Source organism: Heterocephalus glaber, unplaced genomic scaffold (genome assembly GCF_053883595.1).
Source record: "Heterocephalus glaber isolate CG9 unplaced genomic scaffold, H.glaber_assembly_v1.0 deba00001004, whole genome shotgun sequence".
NCBI lineage: Eukaryota > Metazoa > Chordata > Mammalia > Rodentia > Bathyergidae > Heterocephalus > Heterocephalus glaber.
The window spans coordinates 6,248,352-6,261,752 of NW_028258179.1; the positions used below are offsets into that span (position 1 = coordinate 6,248,352).

General features: G+C 39.8%; 1 pseudogene; it reads left to right on the forward strand.

Moving 5' to 3' along the window:
• The first annotated feature begins 1,450 nt into the window (after positions 1-1,450).
• On the forward strand, positions 1,451-13,176 carry LOC101696494 (UDP-glucuronosyltransferase 1A9-like; annotated as a pseudogene).
• Positions 13,177-13,401: the final 225 nt, after the last annotated feature.

Here is a 13,401-nt window from a genome sequence, read left to right on the forward strand (position 1 = left end):
GGGCCAGAGTTACTCAGAGGCATTGTGGCAGTTACCACTCAAAATGGCTACAGTGAGCTCCAGCTGGATCCCTGCACTGTGATTCAGGAAGGGCAAGTTGGTCATTGCCCCAGGCAGGCAGGGCCACTTGTGAGCTCTCCTGGTGGCTGGGTCACTGTCTGCACACTAATGTCAGGTGTGGTAGCTGCCAGGGCTCCACTATCTGGGGAAACATCTCTGCAATCATCCACCAGGTGGGGGCTCCTGGCTGAGTATGGCAATGGCTTCTGGTGAGGCTGATTCCAAGCTGTGTAACCTGGCCAGGCAGCTGTGCTCTTTAGGGTCTGCAGTTGGCAAAGGTGTGTGAATCTAATTCCTTGGATTCTCTGAAATCCGAGAAATGGGAGTGCTCCCCTCTGGGCAAAATCACTGGATGGGGCAAATAACAGTGGAGGAACAAACTAGACACTGTTCAGCCCTGTGCTTCCTCTCACAACCAACTCAGATATGCAGCTGCTGTATGAGTTTGGCAGATATCTCTGGACGGACCCCACATGTGACAGCATCAGTGAGCTATTGCCAAGGTCTGCACGCTGGTCCCTATACCACTACTCTTTTGTTCTTGTCTGACTCTTTGTCTTCTGTCTTCTTCTACTTGTGCAGTTCTCAGCACTGTTCCCTGTGAGGTGATAGAGGAGGGGCATCCTGGAAGCAGCTCAGAAATGCTAGGACAGCAGTATGAAGGCCTCAGATCTCTCTGTAGACCGTGGGTCCAAGGAAAACCCCTGTCTGCACTGGTGCAAAACTAGGGAAAGGAAGTTGGCTTTCCAGCCTTTGAACTCGGACTTCATTAAGGTCTGTGACCACGGGGTTGCTGAGGCTTCTGTGCCCCTGATCACGTTTCAGAATTTCAGAGGCCCCGGAGGGTTTGGCAATGAAAGAAATGAAAGAGGGAAGCTGAGGTGGCCAATGGAGTCATCCTAAAGGCAATGCCTCTCCTCTCAGTGGGAGGGCAGCTCAGGGAACACAGTGGATGCCCATGAGGAGTCAGGGCTGAAGGGCCTTGTGGTGTTTCCTTGGGAGCTGGGTTGCCACTTTCATTCTGAGAAAAGAGTGCTTGCTAGTGTGAACACAACGTCTAAATTTTACTGTTTCACACTCTGTGGTAATAGAAACTCAAATGAGCTTTTTTTTCTTCAATCTTTCTGAAATCTCAGAGTAAGAGTCCATTGCTTAATAGCTCTGTTTCTAATGTCACATTACTGCAGGACAGCTTTTGATCCTTCCTCAAACAAAGATCATGCATTGTCTTTGTCTGGAATGTGTGCCAAGAAGAACGTTAGGAAACGAACCTCTTTAGTCATTATTGTCCCGAGTAAATCATTCTCAGTGAGTGTTACTTCATTTATCAGTGGATGAATCTCTGTCCACTTGGTGGCAGGTTTTGCTGTACTTCTTCTGCCCACTGTATTACGTGGGCTGAGTCTGAGCAGCTGGATGGCTCTGGACTGCAGTCCCCATGGCATCTGCACATTTGCCCGCTCCCCTCCCTCTGTGCCTATGTCTGCTGCTGGCAGCTGGCTTTGCCCAGGCAGGCAGGCTGCTGGTGGTGCCCATGGATGGCAGCCTTTGGTTCACTATGTGCTTGGTGGTGGAAAAACTCGTCCAGAGAAGGAATGAGGTGGTCACAGTCATGCCAGAAGCCACTTGGCAACTGGGACACTCAATGAATTTCATGGTAAAGTTATCTAACTTCTTTCACTCAGGAGGAATTGGATGAATCATTTCAGTTTTTTGCTAACATCCAGTGGAAAACTTCAGAGAAAAGTTTGTATTCTTTTGCAACAGCTTCACCCAAACTTTTTTTGACATCACTTTTTCACCTTGTAGGAGTTTGTTTAATGCAAAGAAAATAGTCAAATATTTAAAAAAGACTCCTTTTGATGCAGTCTTTATGGATCCTTTTGATGTGTGCAGCTTAATTGTTGCCAGATATCTTTCACTCCCATCTGTGGCCTTTGCCAGGGTAATATTTTGCAATCTTATTGAAGAAAGTACCCAGTGTCCCTCTGGTCTTTCTTATGTTCCCAGACTTTTCTTGGGGGGCTCAGATGGCATGACTTTCAAACAGAAAGTACAGAATCTTTTTTTCTCCATGTGGAGGAACAGTTAGTTTGCAATTATTTCTTTAAAAACACCTTAGAAATTGCTGCTGAAATTCTCCAAACACCTGTTACCATACATGACCTCTTCAGCCAACCATCAGTTTGGTTGTTAAACACAGACTTTGTTTTCGACTATCCCAGACCTGTCATGCCCAACATGGTCTCCTTTGGTGGAATCAACTGCCATGAGGGAAGGTCCTTGCCTAAGGTATGTTCTCTCTCCTTTGACACATTCAGGATATCCTGACTTTGCACCTTAGTTAAAAAAATTCTTTACAGAACCATGATATATCACTTACATTTGTCACATCTGTCTTTCTGATTCAATAAATTCTTTTGTTCTATTTTATTTAATTTCAGGTTCACAAATTTCTTAAAGCAGCCTTTGTTTATTTGAATGTATATAAAGTTGATTTAAGTATATATGAGTTCCAGATCATAGTTTTCATACTGTTTTTTCACAACACTGACAAAAACAAAAACTATATTTTATGTCAGTTGTTTGTTTCCATGTATGGGAAAATGCTCTAGAAAATGTTTGTTTATCCCTTCCAAGTTTTGAGACTAGAACACAGATATGTGTATATCTCATGCAAATTTTCACATCTATGTGAGTAAACTAAAATGTAATAATAGGGTGGACCAGTGATGGCGAGCTTCTTAGAGAGTTCAGTAATAAAAACAGTCTGCTGCTGCATGATGCCATTTTTTGCCACCACTGGACTGGACATACTGAGCTTTACCTTGAATTTTTCACTTGCCCACATAAGCAGCCACATTCACACTTCACATGTTCTTTTAATTACCTTTGTAAGTTTTACTTTGGCTACACCTTACTTTTTAAAATCAGCCAATAGTGACAGATATTTAAGCTTTTCCTACTTTTGGTTTTTATAAGCAGAACTTAGAGTAACCATCCTTAACTGTTTTCTTTGCATTCCAGTAGTTCCATGATCTTGTTCTTATCTCAGTAGGCTGAAGTGCCAGGAACAGAGGTGCTGGGTTTAATGGTGTTCACAGATCATGCTTTAATACTTTTGAGAAACTGATTTGAAATCTTGTCCGACCTCACCCTAACTTCAATTTTATTTGAGAATTATAGATTTTCCCTACCTTCTCTGGCTCCAGACATTGTCCAATATTTAAAGTTTTCTTAATTTTCTGGACAAAAATACTGTATATGGTTGCTATAGTGTTTACATCCCACTGTCATTGCTGCATTGGCCATTTGCACTTCTTCTTTTGTGAATTACATATTCATGTTTCTTAATTTTGACAGGGCTGTTTTCATAAATAATAGGTATGAGCCTCTTGAATATGAGGAATTTCAGCATTTTACCTTTACCTACGCATAACAAACAAATTTTCATTGACTTGTTTGATTTGTCTGACAGTGTTTCACTTTTCTGTATTCAAATTGGCTAACCTTAATTTATTGTTTTTTGTGTTTTCTTTTCTGTATTCTTTCCCAGACCTGAGCTACAGAAATATATTCTATATACTTATAATATATATATGTATACATATGTATATATATAATATATATATTTTATGGTCCTGGGGATCAAACTCAGGATCTTGTGCTTGGAGGCAGGCACCAGAACCACTGAGCTAAATCCCCAGCCCTATTGTATATTGTTTTTAACAATTCTTCCAGTATCAATACTCTTTATTTTTTGCAGTTAGTCCTTTAATCTATACTGTGCAAGGATCAGATTTTACTTATTCTGAAAGTATAACTGATTGAACAAATGCCATTTAAGAATAATTCTGTTTTCACCCATGAAACAGAAATACATATTTTTTTTTGCACTTTATTAAATTCTTTTATTGGTACATTGTAGGAATACAACACAACTACATTTCTCATTGGGAATTGTATCTTTACATAATGCATCTTGGTTCTTATTTTTTCCCCATTCCAACCCTCCCTTCACTCCCTCCACCCTTCCATATTTACAAAGACTTTATTTCCATTTTTTCCAGTTCTCATCATTTTTCCTTTCCCTTCTTTCCTTTCCCCTGCCCCTCCCACTACCCCTACCCCTTTGGACCTTTTCTTCCTATTTTGCATTATCGATTATTAATTCTAATCAATGGTACATTTTAGGCATACAATATAATGACATTCATCATCGGAAATTTGCACCTTTACATAGTCTCTCTTGGTTCTTATTTTTCACCCTTGCCCAACCCTCCCTTCAACCCCTCCAGTCCTCCCTATTTACAAAGATTTTGTTCCTATTTTTCCATTTTCTCATACTAAGCCCATTCTCCTCTATCCTTTCCCCAGCCCTCCCATTTCCTTCCCCTTTGCCTCTTTTCTTCCTATTTCACATGACCTATTATACATTTAGTCCTTATTTACACTTGCAGTTTCTCACACCAGAGAAACTATTTGGTATTTACACATGTGTGTCCTATTTATTTCACTTAAGAATATTGCCTCAATGTGCATCCACTTAGCTATAAATGTCTCTAATTTCTCATTTTTTATGGCTAAGTAGTACTCCATTTTATAAAAAAACCACATTTTCTTGATCCAGTCTCCAGTTGATGGGGATTTGGGCTGTTTCCGAGTTTTAGCTATTACAAACTGTGCTGCTATGAACATGGGTGCACATATATCACTGTGGTATGATTCTTTTAATTCTTTGGGGAAGATCCCCAGCAGTGGAATAGCAGGGTCAAATGGGACTTTCAGTCCTAGTTCTTTGAGGTATCTCCATACTGATTTCCACAGTGGTTGCACCAGTCTACACCCCCACCAGCAGTGGAGGAGGGTTCCTCTTTCCCCACAGCCCCGCCAGCATTTCTTATTGATTGATTTCATGATAGCAGCCATTCTTTCTGGAGTGAGGTGGAATCTCAGCATTGTTTTCATTTGCATCTCTTGAATGACCAGTGATGTTGAACATTTTTTCATGTATTTATTTGCTATTTCTACTTCTTTGTCTGAGAAATGTCTGTTCATTTCAGATGCCCATTTTTGGATTGGGTCTTTAAATTTGGGAGGTCTGATCTTTTTAAGTTCTTTATAGATTCGAGATAGTAGACCTTTGTCTGAGGAAGAGCAGGTGAAGATTTTTTCCCACATTGAGGGTTGTCTCTTCACACTGCTGGTGGTTTCTCTTGCTGTGCAGAAGGCTTTTAATAAAAAGAGGTCCCACTTGTTGACCGTTTGTGCTAGTTCATGGGCAACTGAGGTTTTGTTCATAAAATCTTTTCCTACACTGATGTCTTCAAGGGTTCTACCTAAGCTCTGTTCCAACTGGTTCAGAGTTTCTATTTTAATATTTAGATCTTTAATCCATTTTGATTTTAGTTTAGTGCATGGTGAGAGATATAGGTCTAGTTTTAATCTTTGGCAAGTTGAAGCCCAATTTTTCCAGCACCATTTATTAAAGAGTCTAGCTTTCCTCCAGTGAGGGTGTTTGGCTCCTTTGTCAAAGATGAGATGGCTGAGTGTGTCTGGCATTGTTTCTGCATCTTCTAATGTGTTCCACTGGTCCTCAAGTCTGTTTCTTTGCCAGTACCATGCTGTTTTTATCACAGTAGCTTTGTAGTAGAGTTGCAGGTTGGGGATTGTGATACCCCCTGCCATGTCTCTGTTACCTAGAATTGCTTTTGCTATTCTGGGTCTCTTCTTGTTCCAAATGAATGTTTGGATTGTTTTCTCAAGGTCCATGAAGTATACTGCTGGGATCTCAATTGGAATTGCATTAAATCTATATAGCAGTTTTGGAAGTATGGCCATTTTCACTATACTAATCCTTCCTACCCAGGAGCAGGGGATGTCTGTCCATTTTCTGATATCATCTTCAATCTCTCTTTTCAGAGTGCCATAGTTTTCAGAGAAGAGTTCTTTCATTTCTTTCATTAGGTTGATTCCTAGGTATTTCAGTTTTTTGGATGCTATTGTGAAAGGAATTATTTGCCCTATTTCTCTCTCAGTGAGTCTGTCATTTGTGTAGAGGAAAGCTATTGATTTTTGTGTGTTGACCTTGTAACCAGCTACTTGACTGAATTTGGTTATGAAGTCTAGCAGACTTTTGGTGGAGTTCTTGGGGTCTTCCCTATAGAGCATCATGTCATCTGCAAATAATGACAATTTGACTTCTTCATTACCTATCTTTGTTCCTTTTATTTCTTTCTCTTGTCTAATTGCTGTGGCTAATGTTTCCAGAATTATACTGAACAAGAGTGGTGATAGTGGACATCCTTATCTCTTCCTGATTTTAGTGTGAAGGATTTCAATTTTTGCCCATTTAGTATGATATTGGCTGTTGGTTTTTCATAGATGGCTTCTATCAGTTTGAGGTAGAGACCATCTATTCCAATTTTTTGTAGGGTTTTTATCATAAATGCATGTTGGATTTTGTCAAATGCTTTTTCTGTGTCTATGGAGAGAATCATATGGTTTTTGTCCTTGGCTCTATTGATATAGTGTATTACATTGATTGCTTTGCATATATTCAACCATCCCTGCATCCCTGGGATGAATCCCACTTGATCAGGGTGTATGATTTTCTTGATGATCTTCTGCATTCTGTTTGCCAGTATCTTATTAAGGATTTTTGCATCTATGTTCATTAGTGAGATTGGCCTATAGTTCTCTTTTTCAGTTGGGTCTTTCTCTTCTTTGGGGATCAAGGTGATGCTTGCTTCCAGGAATGAATATGGGAGTATTGCTTCCCTTTCCATTTCATTGAAGAGTTTCAACAGTAGTGGCAGCAGTTCCTCTCTAAATGTCTTGTAGAATTCATCAGTGAAGCCATCAGGGCCCGGGCTTTTCTTAGTTGATAAGTTTTTAATTACATTTTCAATTTCATTGGTTGATATTGGGTTGTTCAGAATTTTTAGGTCTTCTTCATTCAACTTTGGTAATTCATATGTATCTAGGAATCTGTCCATTTCTTCTGTGTTGTCCATCTTATTGGCATATAGGTTCTGGAAATAGGTATTGATGATCCTCTGGATTTCTGCTGGGTCTGTTGTCATTTCACCCTTTTCATTCCTAATTGCATGGATTTGGGCCTTTTCTTTCCTTCTTCTGACAAGGTTGGCTAAGGGTTTGTCAATTTTATTGATTATTTCGAAGAACTAACTCTTGACTTCATTGATTTTTTGTATCATTCTCTTAGTCTCCATTGCATTGATTTCTCCCCTGATCTTTATAATTTCCTCCCTTGTATGAGCTTTGGGGTGGTCCTGCTCTTCTTTTTCTAGAAGCTTGAGGTTCAGCATCAGGTTGTTTAATTAGGTTCCTTCTGTTTTCCTAATATGCGTATTCACTGCTATGAATTTCCCTCGTAAGACTGCTTTCATTGTGTCCCATAGATTCCGATATGTTGTATTGTCATTGTCTTTTAATTGAAGGAACTGTCTGATTTCTTCTTTAATTTCCTCTGTGACCCATTGGTTATTCAGAAGTGTGTTGTTCAATTTCCACATGTTTATGAAATTTTTTGAGTTTCTTTTGCTATGGATCTCCAATTTCATCACCCTATGGTCTGATAGTATACAGGGGATAACTTGAATTCCTTTGCAGTTACTTAAACATGTTCTATGTGTGAGTATGTGGTCTATTTTTGAGAATGATCCATGTGCAGCTGAGAAGAATGTGTATTCTGATTTTGTGGGGTGGAAGACTCTGTAAACATCTGTTAAGTTCATTTGTTCAAGAGTTCGATTGAGTTCTAGTATTTCATTACTCATTTTTTGTCTAGTTGACCTATCTATTTGTGACAGTGAGGTGTTGAGGCCCCCCACCACAATTGTATTAGTGGATATATGACTTTTCATGTCCGTTAGTATTTGTTTTATATAGCTGGGTGAACTAGTGTTTGGTGTATAGATATTTATGATTGTCATCTCTTCTTCTTGGATTGTTCCCTTTACAAGGGTGTAGTGTCCTTCTTTGTCTGTCTTAATCAGCACTCATTTGAAATCTACTTGATCTGCAAGGAGGATAGCTACTCCTGCTTTTTTGGGTGTTCCCATTGCATGCAGTATTGTTTTCCACCCTTTAACTTTCAGTGTATGAGTTTCCTTTTGAATTAAGTGTGTTTCTTGTATGCAGCATATTGTTGGATTTTGTTTCTTGACCCATTCTGCCAGTCTATTTCTTTTGATTGGTGAATTGAGACCATTAACGTTAATGGTTATAACTGAAATGTTTTGACTTGTCACTGCCATGACTTTTTCTTTTTGTTGGGGTCTCCCTCTTTACATTTAATTTCTTGTCATGCCAAATGGGTTCATTCTGCTTTGCTTCCTGGGGTTGTGATCCTCAATGTCTGTTCCTAGGATATTGTGTAAAATTCTTTGGAGTGCTAGTTTGGTATTCACAAAGTTCCTAAGGTGCTCTTTGTCATGAAAGTATCTTATTTCTCCACCAATTTTGAAAGATAGTTTTTCAGGGTACATCAATCTGGGTTGGAGGCTGTTTTCTTTTAGGGCTTGGAATATGTCACTGCAAGCTCTTCTTGCCTTGAGGGTTTGTGTTGAGAAGTCTGCTGTGATTCTGATGGGCTTTCCTTTGTATGTGATTTGTTTCTTTTCTCTAAGTGCTTGTAGAACTTTGTTTTTCTGTTGAGTTTCTGGAATGTTAACAATTATATGCCTTTGTGCAGATTTTTTTGATCAAGGCTATTTGGAGTCCTATATGCCTCATTTATCTGTACGTCAGGCTCTTTTCTCCTGCTTGGGAAGTTTTCTGCCATTATTTCTGTGAAGAGATTTTTTATGTCATCCGCACTCTCTCCTGTTTCTTCATTGAGCCCAATCAGTCTTATTTTATTCTTGTTTGCATCATCTAGCAGCTGGTGGATTGATTTGTCATGTTCCCTTATAATTTTGAAGCAATTTTTCTTTTCCTGGTCATTAATTGGAATCTTCTATATCTGAAATTCTGTGCTCACATTGGCTAATTCTGCTGTGCAGACTTTCAATGGAGTTTTTCATGCCCTGGAAATCTATTTGCATCTGTTTTATGGATTCCATTTGTTTCTTATGTTGGGATTCCATCATATTCCTCAGCTCTTCTCTAGATTTATTAATCATGTCTTGCACTAGGAGCACAAGTTTTCCTGTTATCTGAGAAATTATTTCTGATTTCATTTTTTCCAGATCCCCTTTTGTTGCCATTTCAGTGGGCCCAGGTGGTTGGGTATCAGAGTGTTCCATCTCATTTCCCTTTGGGGTTGCTGTCGGTGATCTGGAAGTCTGGTTTTGAGACTTATTTACGTGTTTTCTCATTTCAACTGGGTGGGGGGAGTTTGGCATCTGCAAGGATTACCTCCTCTGAGCTGGGAGAGGTGGGACAGGGTCCAGGAGCAGTGGTAGGGATGGTAGCCCAAAAGCCCTTTCCTGTGGGCTGGGAGCAGTGGGAGGGATGGTGGCCGGGAAGCCCCTTCCTCTGGACCAGGAGCAGTGGAATGGTGGCTTAGAAGCCCCTACCTCTGGGCTGGGAGAGGTGGGAGGGATGGTGGCCGGGAAGCCCTTTTCTGTGGACCAGGAGCAGTGGGACAGTGGCTCAGAAGCCTGTACCTCTGGACCAGGAGCAGCAGGACTCAGTACCGTGGTCTGGTGGTCTGGTGTCCTCTGCCTCTTTGTAGTGTGGAACCAGGTGGCTGTACAGAGGAGCAGGGTTGGGGGGTGTCCAGTGGATTGCTGCCAGGTGTGCAGGCTGATTTGGCATATTCCACGTGACTTTCGACCTTGGTAGTGCATTCACAGACCTGCCTGTCTACAGCAGGCCGATTCCCAGAAATACATCCTTATCTCCTTATATTTTCTATATCTTTTGAATCTCCTTTTCACCACTCACTTTGCCCACTGTCCTCTTTGGCTGTTTATTCTGCAGGACCTCCTTTTGATTAAGTAGTGAATTTTAATGCCTGGTAGTGAAACACCTATGCTCACTATCAATTCTTCTAAATTTTGTTGGTGATTCCCATATTTTCCTTTATAAAATTTAAAATTGGTCATCTAGCCATATTCTTATTCTCTTTTATATGGTTGTGAGATTTATTACATAAACTACCATCAAATAATTTCCTCCTTGATATTTGTAGTACCAATATTAGTCTGCTTTGTGTCACTATTAGGACATTCTTGACGGAATTTACCTACAAAGGGAAAAGGTTGATTTTGGGTCATGAGTCTGGAACTTGTAGTCTAAGATTGGATGGTTCCAGCATTTTGAGTCTCTGGTGAGAATGGCACATGATGGTGAGAGAGGGTGGAGGTAAGTTCTTTGAACATGAACCAGGAAACCAAATGTGAGACTCATGATGGATGAAATCCATAATCCCTTTCAAGGACACTTGCCCAAGGACCTCCCTCTTGGCTCACTTCCCGAAGCTCACATGACCTCCCAGTAGTACCACTATGGGGCTAAGCTTTCAGCACTTTGAACTTTAGGGTTTGTTTTTCCAAACCACAGAAGTATTTGCTTTGGTTTTTGGGAGCATGCACTTCTAAAACATTGTGTAATAATACTGGAGGGCTAGGTCAGTGGAACTTGGATTCAACCATTTATAATTGAACAAATGTTAACAAATATGTGAGTAATATTCTAGGTGAATGTTGTTTCATTTCGATAAAGCACCTGATATCTTTTATTGAGGTGAAGCATGCATTTGTATTAGTTTGTTATATCTTTATACACATCGAGTTGATCTTGTACCTAAGTCATGTTCTGTGACATATTAGCAGGATATTGGGGGTGGGGGTCCTTTCAGCTAAGTAGTGGCAAAGTGAAAGGATTTAATTTCTATGAAGTTGGGGGACTACAGGTTTAGGTGTGTCTGTATTGATTGGCTTTCTGCTCTTGGCAAGACCAGGACCCAAAGAGGCTGAGCTCAGTAGTAAAATTTTTCTGTGTTTTATGATCTATCATTGTGCTGTTTACCCAAGGCTATACCCTGCAAATTCCTGAACCAAGATCAAGTTCACTGTAGCTTGCTGGGTCACCCAGAGGGGTTTAGAGATATAAAAGATGTGTGTGATTTTATATCACAGAATGATCTCTCTTAAAGTGTGAAACGCATTGGACCATAAGGTATTTTCCATACACTTAGTTATTTGTATATTCTAATATATATTTAACACTAAAAGATGTAATAAATATAATTATGCATGTATTTATAAAATGAAAATATGATTTCATATAGTTGTTGAAGGATACTTACGAAAATTTTTATAAATTTGTGTATGTATTTATGAATATGAATACAAGTGATATAAAATTCTCCAAGAGGTATTCACATGTTAAAGACAATTCATTGATCAAGAGCCTGGATACAGAAAAAGTACAAAAGAAAATTTTCATCCAATGGGCTATGGACCAAATATATCTCTCCATCCTTGTGTCAGATGTACAGGCTGTCTTGAAAACCACATTCACTTTTTGTAACACTTAGGAAGAAAGTTCACAGTCTAAAGTATGTCTCTCTGCTGAGAGGGAGGCATCGATGAACACCCCTGTGTGTTAGTGGGCTCGTTTGTTTGTATCTTTGTGCATATGTGTTTGTGTACAGTGTCTTTCTGTCCTTTCTCTGTGTTTCTGATGGGCAGCAAGTCTCTTGTAAAACCATCCAGTTTGGAATTTTAGGGGAACCAAAATCATAGTCTGAATCATACCTCTCTGATGAAGGAAAACTTGATGGTAGGGTGTGTATGATCGTGCTTGTGTGTTTGTATCTACGTGCATGTGTGTTTGTATGCAGAGTCTTAGGCCCTACATAAGGTATACTCCTGAGGCCTCCTGTAACCAAATCTTCCTGAGTTTATCTACACTAATTACATATACTGATGGAATTAATTTCTTCATCAAGGATGGTAGATCATCATTCAGGAGACCATTAAAATTAATCTAATGGGGGAAATAAAGAAATCACTCCCGGTCTCTTTCAATTTTTGATGGGTTTCAGTAGAGTTGGCTACTAGGTCTAGCTGTAGGAAAGTCAGGCACAGAGTGTACAATTTAGGGTCATTCAGGCCAGAGAGATATGCAGTTGTTATACAGCTGCACTACAATAAAGAATCTGTACTTCTACCATTGCTCTCATTTTTCTGGGTTCATTCTAAATTCAAAATTTACATTCAGCTATTAGTCACTATGCAGGATTATTTCATTTTGTCTTTTTTCAGAATTCTCAGACTCATACAAATGAGAGACTATAGTATAATGAATATCTGTGTATCCATTTTAAGTTCAAATAAATTTTAGTATTTTGCTGCATATATTCATTTGTCCCCTTAATTTATTTCTTTCAAAATTTCAAATTGTGGGTCTGGAAGAATTTCACAACTAAAACCTTTGCTCATATTTTTTTCCATTTAATCTTTGTGACATCTCAAAGCTAAAAGTCATTGCTTCAAATTCAATAAGTGACCTTCAGAAGGACAAAGATCACAAGTCATTCTTATCTAGCCAGCACACAAGGAGGTGTCTTTTCAAGTGTAACTCATTAGTAAGTCTTAGGTGCAAACATCAGGGCTGGGTATAGTTTCTTTTATGAACCTATGAAGCCACACCCTCCTCTGAGGACAGGTTATATATTTGTACTTCCTCCACCCACTACACTCTATATCAGTTGGGAGCCTGGGCAGCCTGGTGGCTCTGGGCTACAGTCCTCATGGCTCCTGCAAATTTGTCTGCTCCCCTCCCCCTGTGTCTGTGTCTGCTGCTGGCAGCTGGCTTTGCCCAGGCAGGCAGGCTGCTGGTGGTGCCCATGGATGGGAGTCATTGGTTCACCATGAGCTCAGTGGTGGAGAAGCTCGTCCAGAGAGGGAATGAGGTGACTGTGGTTATGCCGGAGGTGAGTTGGCAACTGGGAAAATCACTGAATTTCACAGTAAAGACTTACTCAACTTCTTACACTCTGGAAGACTGGGACCGGGAATTCAAGAAGTTTGCTGAGCACCACTGGAAAGCTACAGAACAAAAGATAGCTTTTGCACTACTGGGTTCATCTTTTGAATTTTTTCAGTTATGTTTTTCGCATTGTAGGAGTTTGTTTAAAGACAAGAAATTAGTGCAATACCTAAAGGAGAGTTCTTTTGATGCAGTGCTTATGGACCCTTTTGATGCATGTGGTTTTATTGTTGCCAAATATTTTTCACTCCCATCTGTGGTCTTTGGCAGAGGAATGTTTTGCCATTATCTTGAAGAAGCTGCACAGTGCCCAGCTCCTCTGTCTTATATTCCCAGAATTCTCTCGAGTTTCTCAGATGCCATGAGTTTTGG